This window comes from Agelaius tricolor, unplaced genomic scaffold (assembly GCF_023055355.1).
Source record: "Agelaius tricolor isolate 1412-34295 unplaced genomic scaffold, bAgeTri1.0.p SCAF_3, whole genome shotgun sequence".
In the NCBI taxonomy this organism is placed as follows: domain Eukaryota; kingdom Metazoa; phylum Chordata; class Aves; order Passeriformes; family Icteridae; genus Agelaius; species Agelaius tricolor.
This window is the reverse complement of record NW_027269263.1, coordinates 57860845-57874902: the sequence shown is the minus strand read 5'-3', so window position 1 is coordinate 57874902 and position 14058 is coordinate 57860845.

The following is a 14058-nucleotide window of genomic DNA, read 5'->3' as shown; positions in this document are numbered from 1 at the left end:
AGGAAGAAGCATGAAGAAGAAACCCAGGATGACACCCTGTGTCCTCCTTCTTGCTTCCATTCACAACATACTAAAAATCCCAAAACCTAAATTTCTCACCAAGTGATACACCTGCACTACTCTCTATAATCTATTTCACACTTTTGTGGATTCCAGTCTATCTTGAAGTCTAGGAAACTTTCTCCATGGATGAGTTCAGTGCTCCCCTGGGGTCAGGACACCCCAGAGCAGACAGAAATATTCCAAGTGCCCTGGGTTTCCACAATCAGCAGTGCTCCAAGCCTCTCACAGGTCCCCTGCTCAGCACCCAGAACTGTCCTCTCCCTTGGAGAGGGACACCCAGAGCAGCCCTTGCCCACCACCCAAATTGGTGCTGTAGGCTCTGCATAGCCACCACTCTCCTGGAGCCAAGGCACACATGCTCAGTCCAGCCTTGAGCATTCTGGAATATTTTTCTCAATATTTCTAACAGCAATGATGTGATCACACATTTATCTCCATAGCTGGCACCTCAGCTTAGAGCAAACTTTTTAAAATGTCTTGTCAGGACACAGTAACATAAGCATTATCTCTGAATTATAGCCAATCTAAAACTTACACTGTGCCCTTCCTGTCTCTAGTGCCTCTATGGCAATAAGTCACTCTGCCAGTTCAATAAATCGCTAAAGGAGAGCTTTGCTTGAAAGGTACAAATCTATATCCTTCAAACAGCTGGGGGAACACCAGTGCACAAAGACCCACTCCCAGTCCCACCCAGGGGCCTGGAACACCATCTTCCATTCCCATTCAGGAACTGCCCAAATACCCATCTTTGAGTTGCATGGCTGCTGCTCTTAGGAAAAAAACCAAAAACACGTAGGAATGAAGACTAATCCAGAAAGCTGTTGTTCATCCACAGATCAACTCCTGTAAGTGTAAAGACATTTAAACTGAAAAACATAATAAATAAGCAAGAAATGGTGCAGGGAGAAAGAGGAGCGATGAGCTTTTCTGAGATGTGGCCACCTGCTAACCTGCTTTAATTTCAACTTCTTCAAGCTTAAAAACTGAAAAAGATGAACTATCAAACATGACAAATGCTGCAACAAAGCTCCGCAAGTCTTGGGGACAGCAAGAAAGAATATGTAGTGAGTACACTTCTGAAGAGAATTTCATTTATTTCAGTAAAATGCCTGGGCTGGTGCCTAGGAGAGGAGAGCACACTGTCCCCTGCCCTCCAGTGGTGACTCCAGGGTGTGGGTGGGCTCTTCCAGCAGCAGCTCCAGGGTGTGGGTGGGCTCCTCCCAAGAGATGAATCCCTCAGTTTGCCCAGAGGCTGCAGCCACACTGAGCAGCCTCAGCAGTGGGCTGGCACTGCCATGGTGGGCCAGCACCAGCACCACTGTGACACAGGAAGGTGGAGAACTCAATCCCTGGAATACTTCCCTTCATCTCTGCACCCCATTAGTGCTGCACAGCACCAGTGGACCTATTGTCCACTCAAACACATTGTAGATGTGGAAGCAGTGGAAGGAGCAACTAAAATAAGAAAGCCAGACCCAATCATAATGAGAGCCCCAATGCAGCTGTAAGCAGGAATAAAAGTTCTGAGGAACCACAAATCCACAGCTACAGCAGGAGTGAGCCCTGGCATCATTCTATCCTTCCCCTCTCAGTAAACTGGGGACATTGCTGTCACTGAAGCCACCCGAATATTTACATTTCTTTACTAACACTCTAAAAGAAATGCAGATTTTCTTCCTGTAGTGCCCTTTGCTCAAAAGTAGTGAACAATAACAGGCACCCCAGCCAAAACTCTCCTGCCACCACTAAGCAGCAGGGCTGCCCATGGCTCTGAAGTTTCTATTCACGCATATATATGGAATTAAAGAATTTTGGTGCTAGTACTTTTCCAAGAGGATTAAAAACTATGCCAAGAGCTTTAGCTAAAGTACTTAAATAATTGCAGTCCATAAACCAGAAAATTGTTCATCCTGTCTCTAAACCAGCAGTACAAAAAGCTAGACTTAAGTACCTATTTAATTCAGGAAGAAAATCAGACCTTTCCCAGCACAGTCCAGTCACCATGTGTGAAACACCTATTCTAATTAGCACTCCATTCACTCGAGAAATTTTTTTTAAATAAACCCAGCAGGCAACACAGAACACTGCAATCTGTTAGTACAGAATATTTCAGAGTACTTCTCAAACCCTGAACATCACAAACAATACTAATTGATTACTTCGTATATTGCTCCAGGAAAGATGAATGCTAGCATATGCCTCCTCCTGAGTGACTCCTGTCTGCAATATCCCTGCCCAGCTTTCCAGGTTGGTTTCTGGTATCCCCATGCCATGGGCAGCTGCAGGAGGTCACAAAGCCTTTTGGAGGCACCTTCCCATCTGACTTGCACAGCAGCACCAGAGCACCCCCTATGCCAGGAGCACAGAGAAGCACCTGTGTATCCAGCTGGGATGGGGTCCCAGCTCTGCCTGTGGAACTGCACAAACAGCTCTGCATCATGGGCACGTGGCACCATGTTGTCATTACAGTGCAAGAGTTCTACTGCCATTACATTGCAAGGGTTCCATATTGCCAGAGTTTTGTACCTCCTTGATGTTCCTTGTAGGCAGCTCCTCTAGCACTGACTCATTCTTGTCCTCACAGCAGCCAACTGACTCCAGTTCCCTCAACCCACCAATCCACTCTTTTATAACACTCTTCTTATTGGCTACAGCTGCAGTCTGTTAAAATCAGGCCTGCTCCTAATCTTTAATAATTGGCTCAGCTGCAACTCTTTAGGGGATAAGATCACATTCTATACCATCTTCATTTACCCATACTGTGTCCCCCTACAGCACCAAGTCCTGCCTTGTGACACCTCCCAACAACCAGCACCCAGCACCATAAGCCTACAAATGAGCCTCATGTCAAGGGTAAAAGCTCTTTCCCTAACACCACAGTTTGTTCTGAGGGTCTTTTTTGGGGTGTACAAGCCCCTTAACCTGGCTGTTTATTCCTTTGCCATACTAATTTATAGGGAGGGACTCTTCCTGAAAGAGGGCAGCTCCAGCAATGCTTCTGCCCTGACTTCAAGTCTCAACACAAGATAAGCTTTAGATATGACAAAACTGAAAGATCACAGCCCCAGACTTTGGTCATAAAGCAACTCTGGAGGATCAGCAGCCTCCCTCCCAGTGGGAACACGCCTCAAGCAGCCTCTGCCCAATTCCCTCCTCTCATCCCTCATCCTGCTCTTTATACTGAGCATATTTCACACTGGCATACAAATTGCAAGTGCAGCCCAAATTGATCCCCTCCACACCTTCAGTCCCCTGGGGTTAACAGTAGATCTCTACCTCATAGTTTTATAGCTCCATTGTGTTCTTTGTTTAGCAGCTCTGTCCCAGACTCAATGGCTTTGGAATAAATTCAGAACATTTGATAGTTGGTGGTTTTAAAACTGATTGTTACAGTATTTTCCAAATTACATAGAAGTTACTCATATTTCAGCCCCACTTATGAGCCCCAGCATCCCTGGTCTTCATCAGCTGCAGAGAGCACCCCAGCAATGGGAGTGGAGGTGACAAGGTCACTGAGGTGATGGCACCAGAGCTCTCCACTTTTTGTCAGACCTTCCTCCTCAGGTGTCCCTGCTCTGATGTGCAGGGCCTGGCAATTCCCATTGCTTATGCAGCTGATGAAGTCCAAATCGAATATTTATTTATTTATTTAATATTTATCCAAATGGAATATATATTTATTCCAAATGGAATAAATGATGGATCAACACAATGAAAAATTCCCTCTAATTTCCCCATCCATTTCAAGCATTTCCCTCACAGCAGGAGGACACGGTAATAAATGTGTGCAGCAGCTCTGCCACCATCAGCCCAAGGCTGGCCTGGAGCAAACTACCCTGCAGAATCAGATGCTGATTTTTCCCCATCCAGGTCTGGATTGCCTCCTGGTGACCCAGCCAACACAGAAAAGTGATTGGGGACCACTGGTCCAGGAGTGGCCATGTAAACATTGCAGGCTCAGGTGGAACAAATGGGCCCCACGAGGCAAAGCAGGGTACTGTAAGCTGTCACTGTACAACAGCAACAATCACTCTCACATCAAGGTGCCAAGCTCAGGAAACCTCAGCCAGCATAGCCTGAGGGACAGTAAGGAACTATTATATGTTCTTTATAAAAGACCATATTGAAGTCATAGATTAAAAAGCACAAAGGCAGTTGTAGCATAGTGAAATACAAAGTATGAATTGACCCATTCATTTAATAACATCCCTTACTCCCTTTTCTTGCCTTTGTATGTCAAAAAGCTGTCCACAGCCAGCTTTTATTGGATGCAGGAGTGGTGGGAACTTGTGGTATTTTCTGGGGTCCCCTGTCATTGAGAGGGATAAATCTGACTCCATGTTCTTAGAAGGCTAATTTATTATGATATTATAGAATGCTATACTAAAACTATAATAAAGAATAGAGAAAGGATAGTTAAGGAAGGCTTAACAAGATGCTAATGAAAAACTCGTGACTCTCTCCAGAGCCTTGACACAGCTGGCTGTGATAGGTCATTAAGTTAAAACAATTCACACAAAACCAATGAAACAATGACCAGTTAGTAAACAATGTCCAAACCATATTCCAAAGCAGCAAAACACAGGAGAAGCAAATGAGATAATTATTATTTTCATTTTTCTCTGAGGCTTCTCAGCTTCCCAGGAGAAGAATCCTGGGCAAAGAGATTTTTCAGAAAATATGACGGTGACAGGAGCTGCCCTGGGGGAAAGGGGGATACTGTCAGCCCAAGTGGGATGCTGCTGCTGCCTTTGCTCAGTGCCCTGGAACACAGTGCATGCCTGCACAGACACGTGTCCAGAGCAGAGAGCTGGGGCAGGGCAGCTCAGAGCTGTGGCCACTCCAGCCCCCAGCAGGCTGGCTGCCCATGGAGCGTGCCCCTGGCATGCAGGGTGTGCCAGCCACACAGGCAGGGCCTGCTAAAGCTCTTCTGCTCTGTATACAGAGTTATTCATTTATACAGGCAAGAGAAAATAGACTCTGCAACCCAGTGCTGATCTTCTGAACTTTAGCAAAAAAGCATTAGGGAAAAATGCAAGCAGCATATTTTTCACTAAGGTCATTCACCAGCATAATAAAAACCAAAATACTTTAAAAAGAAAACAGTTTTATCCTCTACATCATAAATAATATGCGTTGTTGCAGAATTCTTATTATTGGCTAATATTGCACCATTCAAAAATATTTTAAATTACCGTGTATGTGACCTTAGGGAACTACCAGATATTTCATGGTGTCTGATGGAATCAGGGCATAAAAACACAGAACAAAATGGACACAGGAAAAACTACCAAATCATAAGAACTCAAATCACAGCAACACAGTTAGACAGACTGACCTACAGCTTGAGTAAGGCAATCAATATAACCCATAAAAAGTAAAGAAAGCTAGAACTACATAAACTTATAAAAGTAGGATGAGAAAATCAAATCATTTAAAAAACAGTCAAATTTGAGTCTTTGGCAGAGAGGAAATAACCTCCCCAGGCTGGTATCCACAAGATGTCTGGTGAGGTCAACACCAACCAGTCATCCTCTCAAGAATAAACCTTCTCTGTGAGTTCATTATGCAATGTCTTTTAAAATAAAACAAGCTTTTTAGGGTTTTCCTATTACTTGAAGCATGAAAAATGTTGTGCAGTGTGTCATTGTCAAAAACTCAAAGGACATGTAGCCTTATCAGTAGTAGGAATTGGTAGTCAGTGGATAAGACTACCAATGGTACAGCAAGGAGCTCTGTAAGCACAGACATCTCAAATGATGTGTTAAGGAACAGGATGACACCCGGACCCCAAGGTAACAAACACAAAGCACAAATCACCAGTTAGTGTTCCCAAGAGCTGCAAAGAACCCGTTTAAGGCACAGCTAAAAACATAATGTGAATATCCTGCATAGAGTGACAGTGCAAAAAAGGCAACAAGGGAGTACAAAAGGCAGTTGTGGACCCTTTAAGACCAGGACCAAGGGACAAAGAGAGAAAATAATTGTTCCAGCACCATCTTCCTTGCTGCTCTTAACATGAGCAGCATTGCTGTGCACCTGCAGCAGTTCCTCCATCACCTCTGGAAGAGACAGAGCTCTGCCCTGTGTTTGCCATTGCCATATTCTGCAACTCAAGCAGCCACCTCTAGGATGCTGCCTTTTACCATGTGACTGGGCACAGAAAACCAGGATTTTTAGAGCAATGTGTGTGTGTGTATGTGTGTGTGTGTGTGTGTGTGTGTGTGTGTGTGTGTGTGTGCAAACACAGTCTCTGCTCCAGCTTTCCTCCTCCAAAGCTTCATGCTTCTCCAGTGCTCTGAGGCACAGCTGGTCATTATGGATTAAAGGCAAATCAGCAGCTCCTGTAAACATTTATACAATATAGAGCAAATGAGACAGAGAATATCCAGTAGCCCAATATTTAAAAAGATGAATTTCAGTATCCCAAGTTCAGTTCCTGTTCCAGAGACTAATAGGATGCAAATACAGAGCAGGATTAATCTCATCCAAGTTTAGACATCTACATTACCATTCCTCATTCCAAGCTTTTTGTGCAGGACATCAATGGGCACTTTCAGAAAACTATTTGTCTGACACCATTAGGAATGAATTATTTATTCTGCAGAAGCATCTTAAAATTTCCACTGACTGGAAAAAGTGTGCAGGGTCACTAGCTCGATGTCATGTCCAACATCTCCATTTCTGAAGTCAGGATAGTTAAATCTCTACTAAAACATTCCCAGATGCCTTTAAGAGACATTTTGAGACGTGTCCAGATCAGTCTGCATGAAGGAGTTAAGCAGGTAAACCCTGAGGCTTCACCCAGAGTTATTTGTTTTATTATTTGTGTGCAACATCTCCCCTCAGTCACCCTCTACAGCTGGGGCAGAGGCTCAGCCCCACAGGCAGTCAGGAGGAAGCTGAGCTGCAGCTCTGCCACTGTGGGACAACCTAGAGAATTGCTACCAACACCAACAGGGAAGGTGACCAAGCCCTTCTGAGAATTGGAGCCTTCCTACCCAGGGAGTCCTGCTGAGACCCAAACTCCCAGTGCTGTCATGTCCTGCCTGCCCTGCCTGCTGCAGCCCCAGAGCACACCTGCAGTGCTCAGAAAGTAACAAAAAGTGAGTAACTGTGGGTGTCACAGGTTCATAAGAACGGATTTTTCACAGTGCATCTAACTAGCAGGTAATTACCAATGTGTTTGCAAAGGTGTCATGTTGGTAACTTCAATTCTCTCTTCCCAAAGTTCACATTTGCATGGCAGACCTTGTGTCCTCCTCTGAGGAGCTGATACTGCTCTGCACTGTGCTGTGCATTCAGTGCCTGGAGAGCACAGCTCAGGGTTTGGTGTGGAGCTGTTAGAGGGAGGTGTGTGTATCTAACACACCATGCACATGGTTTCCTTAGAGTGCAATTCATCACAGGCCCCTTCTTCCAGGTGCTTCTGCCTGGAACCTCTCAGTGCATCTGTCCCTGGCCCACAGCCCACCATCCCAACTCCAATTCCTCACACTTGTTTACCTTTCCTTCTTGCAGACCTCCCAGATAATTTTATTTTTGGGTCTGGTGGTTTTTTTTCCCCATGAATTGTACCTATGGGTTTTTTTCTCTTTTAAAGTTATTCCAGATATTTTCAAATGCCTGGGTCTCAGAAATGGGACCAGGTCCTCTCAGAATATGGAAGAAATCAATGCCTGGGTTCTAACTTCTTCCTTTGGGGGCACAGAAGCAAAATTATTTTCCACTTCTTTGCACATGTGATAGGATTGGTGCAGAAAAGAAAATGAAATGGAACTTCCCTGCCTAAAGAGGAGAAAATGAAATGAAACTTCCCTGCTTCCTCCACAGTAAAGAGGAGTTAAACATGCATGGACAGACACAGGTTCACAAAACCACATCCCAACAGTGGCACAAGCAACCCCTGCTCAGATTTTCACCAATAAACCCTGTATAGGTACATTCAGGCCTGACCTCCTCTTGTACTGGGATTATTTTGGCTTTCTATCATGATACCTGAATTTTGTGTTGTTTTTCTTGCAGTAGTCATAACCTTGTAGTTATGTGTATCAAATGATTATTCTACTCTCCAGGAAATAAAAGGTGACTCATATGAAAACAGTGAAGTGAGCACTGTCTGTACCATGCCTGAATCCCAAAATACTCTTTAACTCCCTTGGTTTTCTGAAGAATGGTTAGGGGCTGGTATAGAAGCCCAGAAGATAAGGGGATAATGTGCATGTCTCAAATACCAGTAGCTGGATGGCTGTGGAGCCAAGCAAGGATTGTTGGTAATAACATGCTGTGGAAAAGAACAAGATGTGTCTGGAGAGGGAGAACATACTGAGGTAGGGCAGTACTTTTCCATGACAAACATCCTTTTTCTGGCTGCTGGAGAGAAGCACAACAGAGTTCAGTGCAAGCATGAAATTAAGCTGAGAAGTGGGCATGGAACACAGTGGGGGTCAAGACCACCCAAGACCCATCAAGCCCTCTGACTCATATCCAGAAAAGTCTGAAAGAATTGACTCTGCATGGACTAATTCACATAGAAAGAGATGAAATGGTCATCAGGGCAGGGAAAATTATCTACAAAAAGGTACTCCCACCAAGCCTGGGCATCCTTCCTTTTATTCTTTCTCTCTTTCATTCATCTCTTTCTTTCTCTGTACTTTTTCATCTTACCTCTTTATCCAAAAGCCACTGTCATGTACTTATATAGCTGATTAGGGACTAACATACCAATTTCCATGCCAAGTCTGTAATTTACTAATAAAACTTCATGGTTTTGTGGCCCCTCTGAGTTTTGTGATTCCTTTCAACCATGAGTATTTACAGACCTTGAGGGCTCCCTCTGCCTTAAGGGTGGGACAACCCAGCTGTTTTAGCAAGTGATTAGAACTGTTATCCCCCTGTACCACACAGTGACACTGGTAGAAAATGAGGATATTACAGTCATGATCTGCACAGCTGAACTGTGTTTGTCTATTCCAGACTTAGCCCATCCAGGATTTTTCATATCATAAGAATAAGGAGACTACCAAGCAATGACTGTGGTTACAATCTACCTGCACCACTCAGCTCACACTGACACTCCCTTGCTGCTAAGTGACATGGAAGGTACAATGGAAATTGGGAGACTGGTGGCAATGTTTTATTTCTTACCTAGGTGGTACATTAATCAGTTGTGTTTGCAGCATAGGGATTTTGAGAATGGGAATTCAAAAGCACTTTTTTTTCCCTAATCCCTTTTAATGACTACAGCGCTTTTGTTTCCTTCTAGTATTTCCTCCAAGGAAGCAAAAAAGCCTTTGAATTAAACTAATGTTAGTTGTCTATTAGTGGATAGCACAAAGAGAGACTGAAATTAAGTACTAACAATGTTCTGAAACTAGCATGACCTTAAATTACAGCAGGTTAATAAATCACTTCAAATGTAAATCTCTCTCTGCTCTCACCTTGAAATCTGAATACCTTTAATCAAGTTGCATAATAGAAATTTTGATGATCAAAGCCTGCAACTGCTGGTAGAGTGAGACTACAAGTTGGAGAGACAGCTGGGACTTAAAGTTTGTGCTGTTCAACAAAAAATGCTTTGGAAATTCATTCTCTCAGGAACCTGTAAAACATAACAAGGTGTTGCAAAAGGTTTCAATATTTAACAAAAGCCATTGTAAATCTTTTGAAGCCCAGCATGGGACCTCAGGGGGACCAAGGAGATAGAAGGAGATCAAAGAGTCTTTGGGGCAACTCACAAGATTGATGTTCACCAGCACAAGAGTGGGGTGAGTTGTGGCAGCCTGTGTCCCAGCAGGGCTCTCCAGGAATGCCCTTCCCCTGGGACAAGGACAGCTGACACCACCAGAGCCTGGGGACCTGCACCTTGCAGCACAAGCACATGGGATGCAGAGGCAAGCCAAGACTCACAAACCTGAGAGAGCCCAGGATAAATGTAGGGGTTCAGTCCTGCTAAGGAACTGGAGGGCAGCTGCAGCACCAGCATCTCAGCACTGCTGTCCTGCAGCAGCTCTTTGTGGGAGCTGAGGCAAAGGGCCAGTGTCACTTGTTCTGTGGTCTTCTTTAACATCAACACAAAATAGACTTGTCTGCATCTGAATTTTTTTTTAATTATCTACATACCAAAATTCTGCAAATATGAACAGGCAATGTTCTTAAGCCTTCAGTGTGAAAATCTGGGAGGAGAGAGACAAAAGGACAAATGGAGGACAGAAGAAAGCTCAGAGTGGCATTAAGCTCCTTGACATGCTTCCCTCTCTACCCTGCACCAGGCTGCCAAATTTAAAGTGTTTGTGATTTTCTGAGAATGCTCCTGTTCAAGCATTTGCTCTCTGTGATCTTCCTGCTGGGGTGCAAGGCAGCATAAGGCTGTCATGGTTTTCTTCCTGTTTATCAATATTACTGCTCACAGTCACAAAAACAGCCTCATCTTAGAGATGTAATTTATGGGGGTGTCTGTCCCTCCACACTTAGGAAACTTCTAAAAGGGGGAAAAGAGAATAATTACAAGAGAATAATTACAAGAATAATAAGTTTTATAAAAGTCTTAATCATATAAATCAGACCAAACTCCCTGTGAAATAAAAATGAAAGCTTGGCTCCACTGGAATAAAACATAAACCTCTGATTCAAGGTGGACAGGATTTCACATAAACCTAGAAGAGAAATGAGCAGTAATGCCAGGTTTATTTCAGTGCAGGGGAAACATCCCCAGCAGAGTACCAGGCTACTTGAGCTCTTCAAGCCTTTTACAAGGAACATAAAAGCCAGAGATCTGGTGCCAAATCCCCTGGTTGCCTCTCTCCAAAACAAGGAGTAATTCTTACACACCATGGAGGATTTCAGCACGTGCTCAAAAGCAAATACCTGGATTTGCCTCATCCAAAGCAAAGCAGTGCCTGCAGGTGTGCAGAGTGCTGCAGTGCCCTTCTACCCCTGTGTACTCTGCAAAGCTGAGCTGGAAACATGGACAACACAGTCCCAGGGCACTCCACCTCAGCTTAGGAGCATGATTCACAGCAGCCATCTCAGATTATCAGTGTAACAACTGCTAGCTGGATCATCTCAGTCCAAATCACCCCTTCACAGAGAAGCAAAGCCAGGCTCACCAAGCTGCCCTTCCCTGCTACTTTGTGCCCCAGAATAGGCAACATTAAAAACATTTTGGCCATGGGTTTTTTATCCAGCATTTTCAGTTTGATATGTAAACCAAAGCATATTAAATGCATGTATATCTGTACATATTTGTATGCAGTCCATGTATTTCAGCCCATTTTTTACAGAAGTCTGCACTAATAGATTGTATCCACCACAGGTCCTCAGGTTCCTTCTGTGTCTGAGCAGAGGACCTGGGAAGGCAGCTCAAGGGGAAAAGCTGCTGCTCTTTAAATGCTGCATCCCCCCTCCATGAAATGCTGGTCTCAGGAGGAGGCAGAGCCCAGCTTGCAGCAGAAGAGTAATTGCCTTCTGGAAGTGAGCTGCAGCACTCAGAGCATCTGTGCCTTCCAAATGCAGTTTTCAGTCCCCATCTGCAGGCAGGATGGAGCAGGGCAGCTCAGCACCCCAGCCAGGCTGAGCTGGGCCCAGGGCTGGGGGACACTGAGCTGAGCTGGGTAAACCATGGCCCTGCAGGGCAGGATGAACAACAGCCATTCTATCCAAATCACAGCAGGGATCTGCAGATAAAACTTTGTCTACCCTCCTTCACTCAACCACCAGCCAGAGCTTTAAGGGTCTGGTCTGCACAAGTGGCAGTAAAGGGGCAACTCTGTGCAGTGCTGGCAGGGTCAGGCTGGGGTAGGTACAGGTGTGCAATATGTACACACACCTAGTTTTGATGAGACAGAAAGGTGGGCACAGGCAGATACATCTATGTGCAGCTGGGGCAGAGAAGGTCCATGCCTGGCTGTGCCTCATGCCTTGGGAAGCACCAGGGATGCAGAGAAGAGCAGCACAAACCCTGCAGAAACGGGGAACGTGCATCCAGCACTCAGGCCAGTGCCTTGCTCTGGTGACCCAAAGAAGCCCAAAGCACAGCAGCTTCCCAAGACAGCTGAAAGAAGAAAGACAGCTACCCTCTCAGACAGCAACACACAGATCAAATACATGAGCAAAACCAATCAACTCCCAGATTTCCAGCTCGAGGAAACGGCTGCACACAGGACAAATTTGGGGAGAGGGCCATGTGCAGCTGAGCTGTGAGCTCCGCAGCACCTGCATGGTGGCTCACTGCTTCCTCAAACACCAACAACCACCAAACTCCTGCTTATACCAAAGATTCTGTCTGCTTGATAAGTTGATGCCCAAACCCTAAGGCAATAAAATCCTAAAGGCAAATTTTCCTTAGTCCTCACACTGGAAAGCGAAGATTAAGAGCAACACGTCGAGCTTCAGCCCAAGGCAAAAGAAAAGAACAACTTAATCAATACTTTCAGGTGAGATACTCTTCCCTTTAGCTGAGGAAGCAGGAGGAAGGTTTTGATTAAAGTCCACCTTCCAGCCTTTGTCCATTTTAAGATGTTTCACCATTATCTAAGCACTCTCCTTCACCTGCTCACAAACGGGTTGCTAATACTGGCGATGTTACTCAAATTTGTCAAAAGTGATTTAAAATCCCATCAACATCAGAAAACTGTAAAGAAAAATTAACTCCTAAGTCCAGCAAGTCAAGAACTGCATTTCCACTAGTTTCTAATGAAAATTACTCTGTAGTAAGTTTGTCTTCATTTTCTGTTGTGACACAGTCCTCTAATTAATACATTTTTACAACCAAAATAATGAGTTTTCTATATTATATCTGTCTAATAATGTATCTTCCAAGAAAAATGAGATTAATCATTATTTTAAAGCACTGGCTTTATGGGGTTTTTATTTCATTTATGAGATCTGCACAGATAAATCAGAAAAACCACCATTTCCATCACCCTCCCAGAATAGGATTAATTTACCATAAGGAAAATGGATGGGAGCATCAGAAGTGCTCACTCCAAATATGCTCACAGTGACTAATACCATGAATATGAAAAACTATCTTAACTGATATCTAGGTTGCAGATAGATCTTGGCAGAAAGGAAGACAGAGGAAATGAATGCAATCACTGCAAAATATGTAAAAATGACAGAGAGAGGAAAGTCTAGACAATGTGAGATGATTGCCACGCTCTCCAGCTTGGAATGCAAAGCCTGTCTTCTGATTGTTCTGAGGTTTAAACTGCCGAACAAACACTGCTCTTCAAACCCATATGGGCAAGCAATTTGCCATATGTTTTAGAACATGGCACAAGTACCCAGAGATGCACCACTGCTAATGCTGCAAATAGAAAAAAGCCAGAAATGCCATCCCTGTCGCTCTGATACATTAACAAGGGAGTGGAGTGCTCCAGGCTTGTTTTCAAAAATAAATATCAACCCCTCTACATGGTAACTTCTCCTCCTCCATGCTCATACCCAGGTGAGCTTGCCCTGGCTCCCAGAGCCCTGGCACCAAAGAATTGATCTGGGGCTCTGGGTTGATGGTAAATTGTCAGCAGTGTGAGCAGGCAGCTGAAAGGGCCAGCTGTACCCGTTGCCCTTGTGAAGAGAGAGCTCCATTCTCTTTGTAGCTGTCTCTTAAGCACTGTAATACCATGATGAGGCACTCCAGAGCCTTCTCTGCTCCAGGGAGGAGACCCACCTGCTTTAGTCTTTCCTCACAGGGCAGGTGTGGATGGTGGCTTGATCCTCTCCAGCCTGTCTGCATCTCCATCTAAGGTCAGTAGAAGTTCTCCAGTGTTTGATACCACAACCACTACTCAAGCCCCCTAATACACATGATTTTCTTGTACTGCAGTCACAACTATAAGTTTTATAGAGCTGGGCTGGTGTCTTCATGAGTTGACGTCAGAGCTGCTGTTAGAAGGAGCTGATTCAAAGGCTGAGATCTGGAGAAAAGAGAATTGGTGTTCTCAGTACATTCCCCACCTGTGAGCTCCAGGTGTAACACTGATAATATCTGTA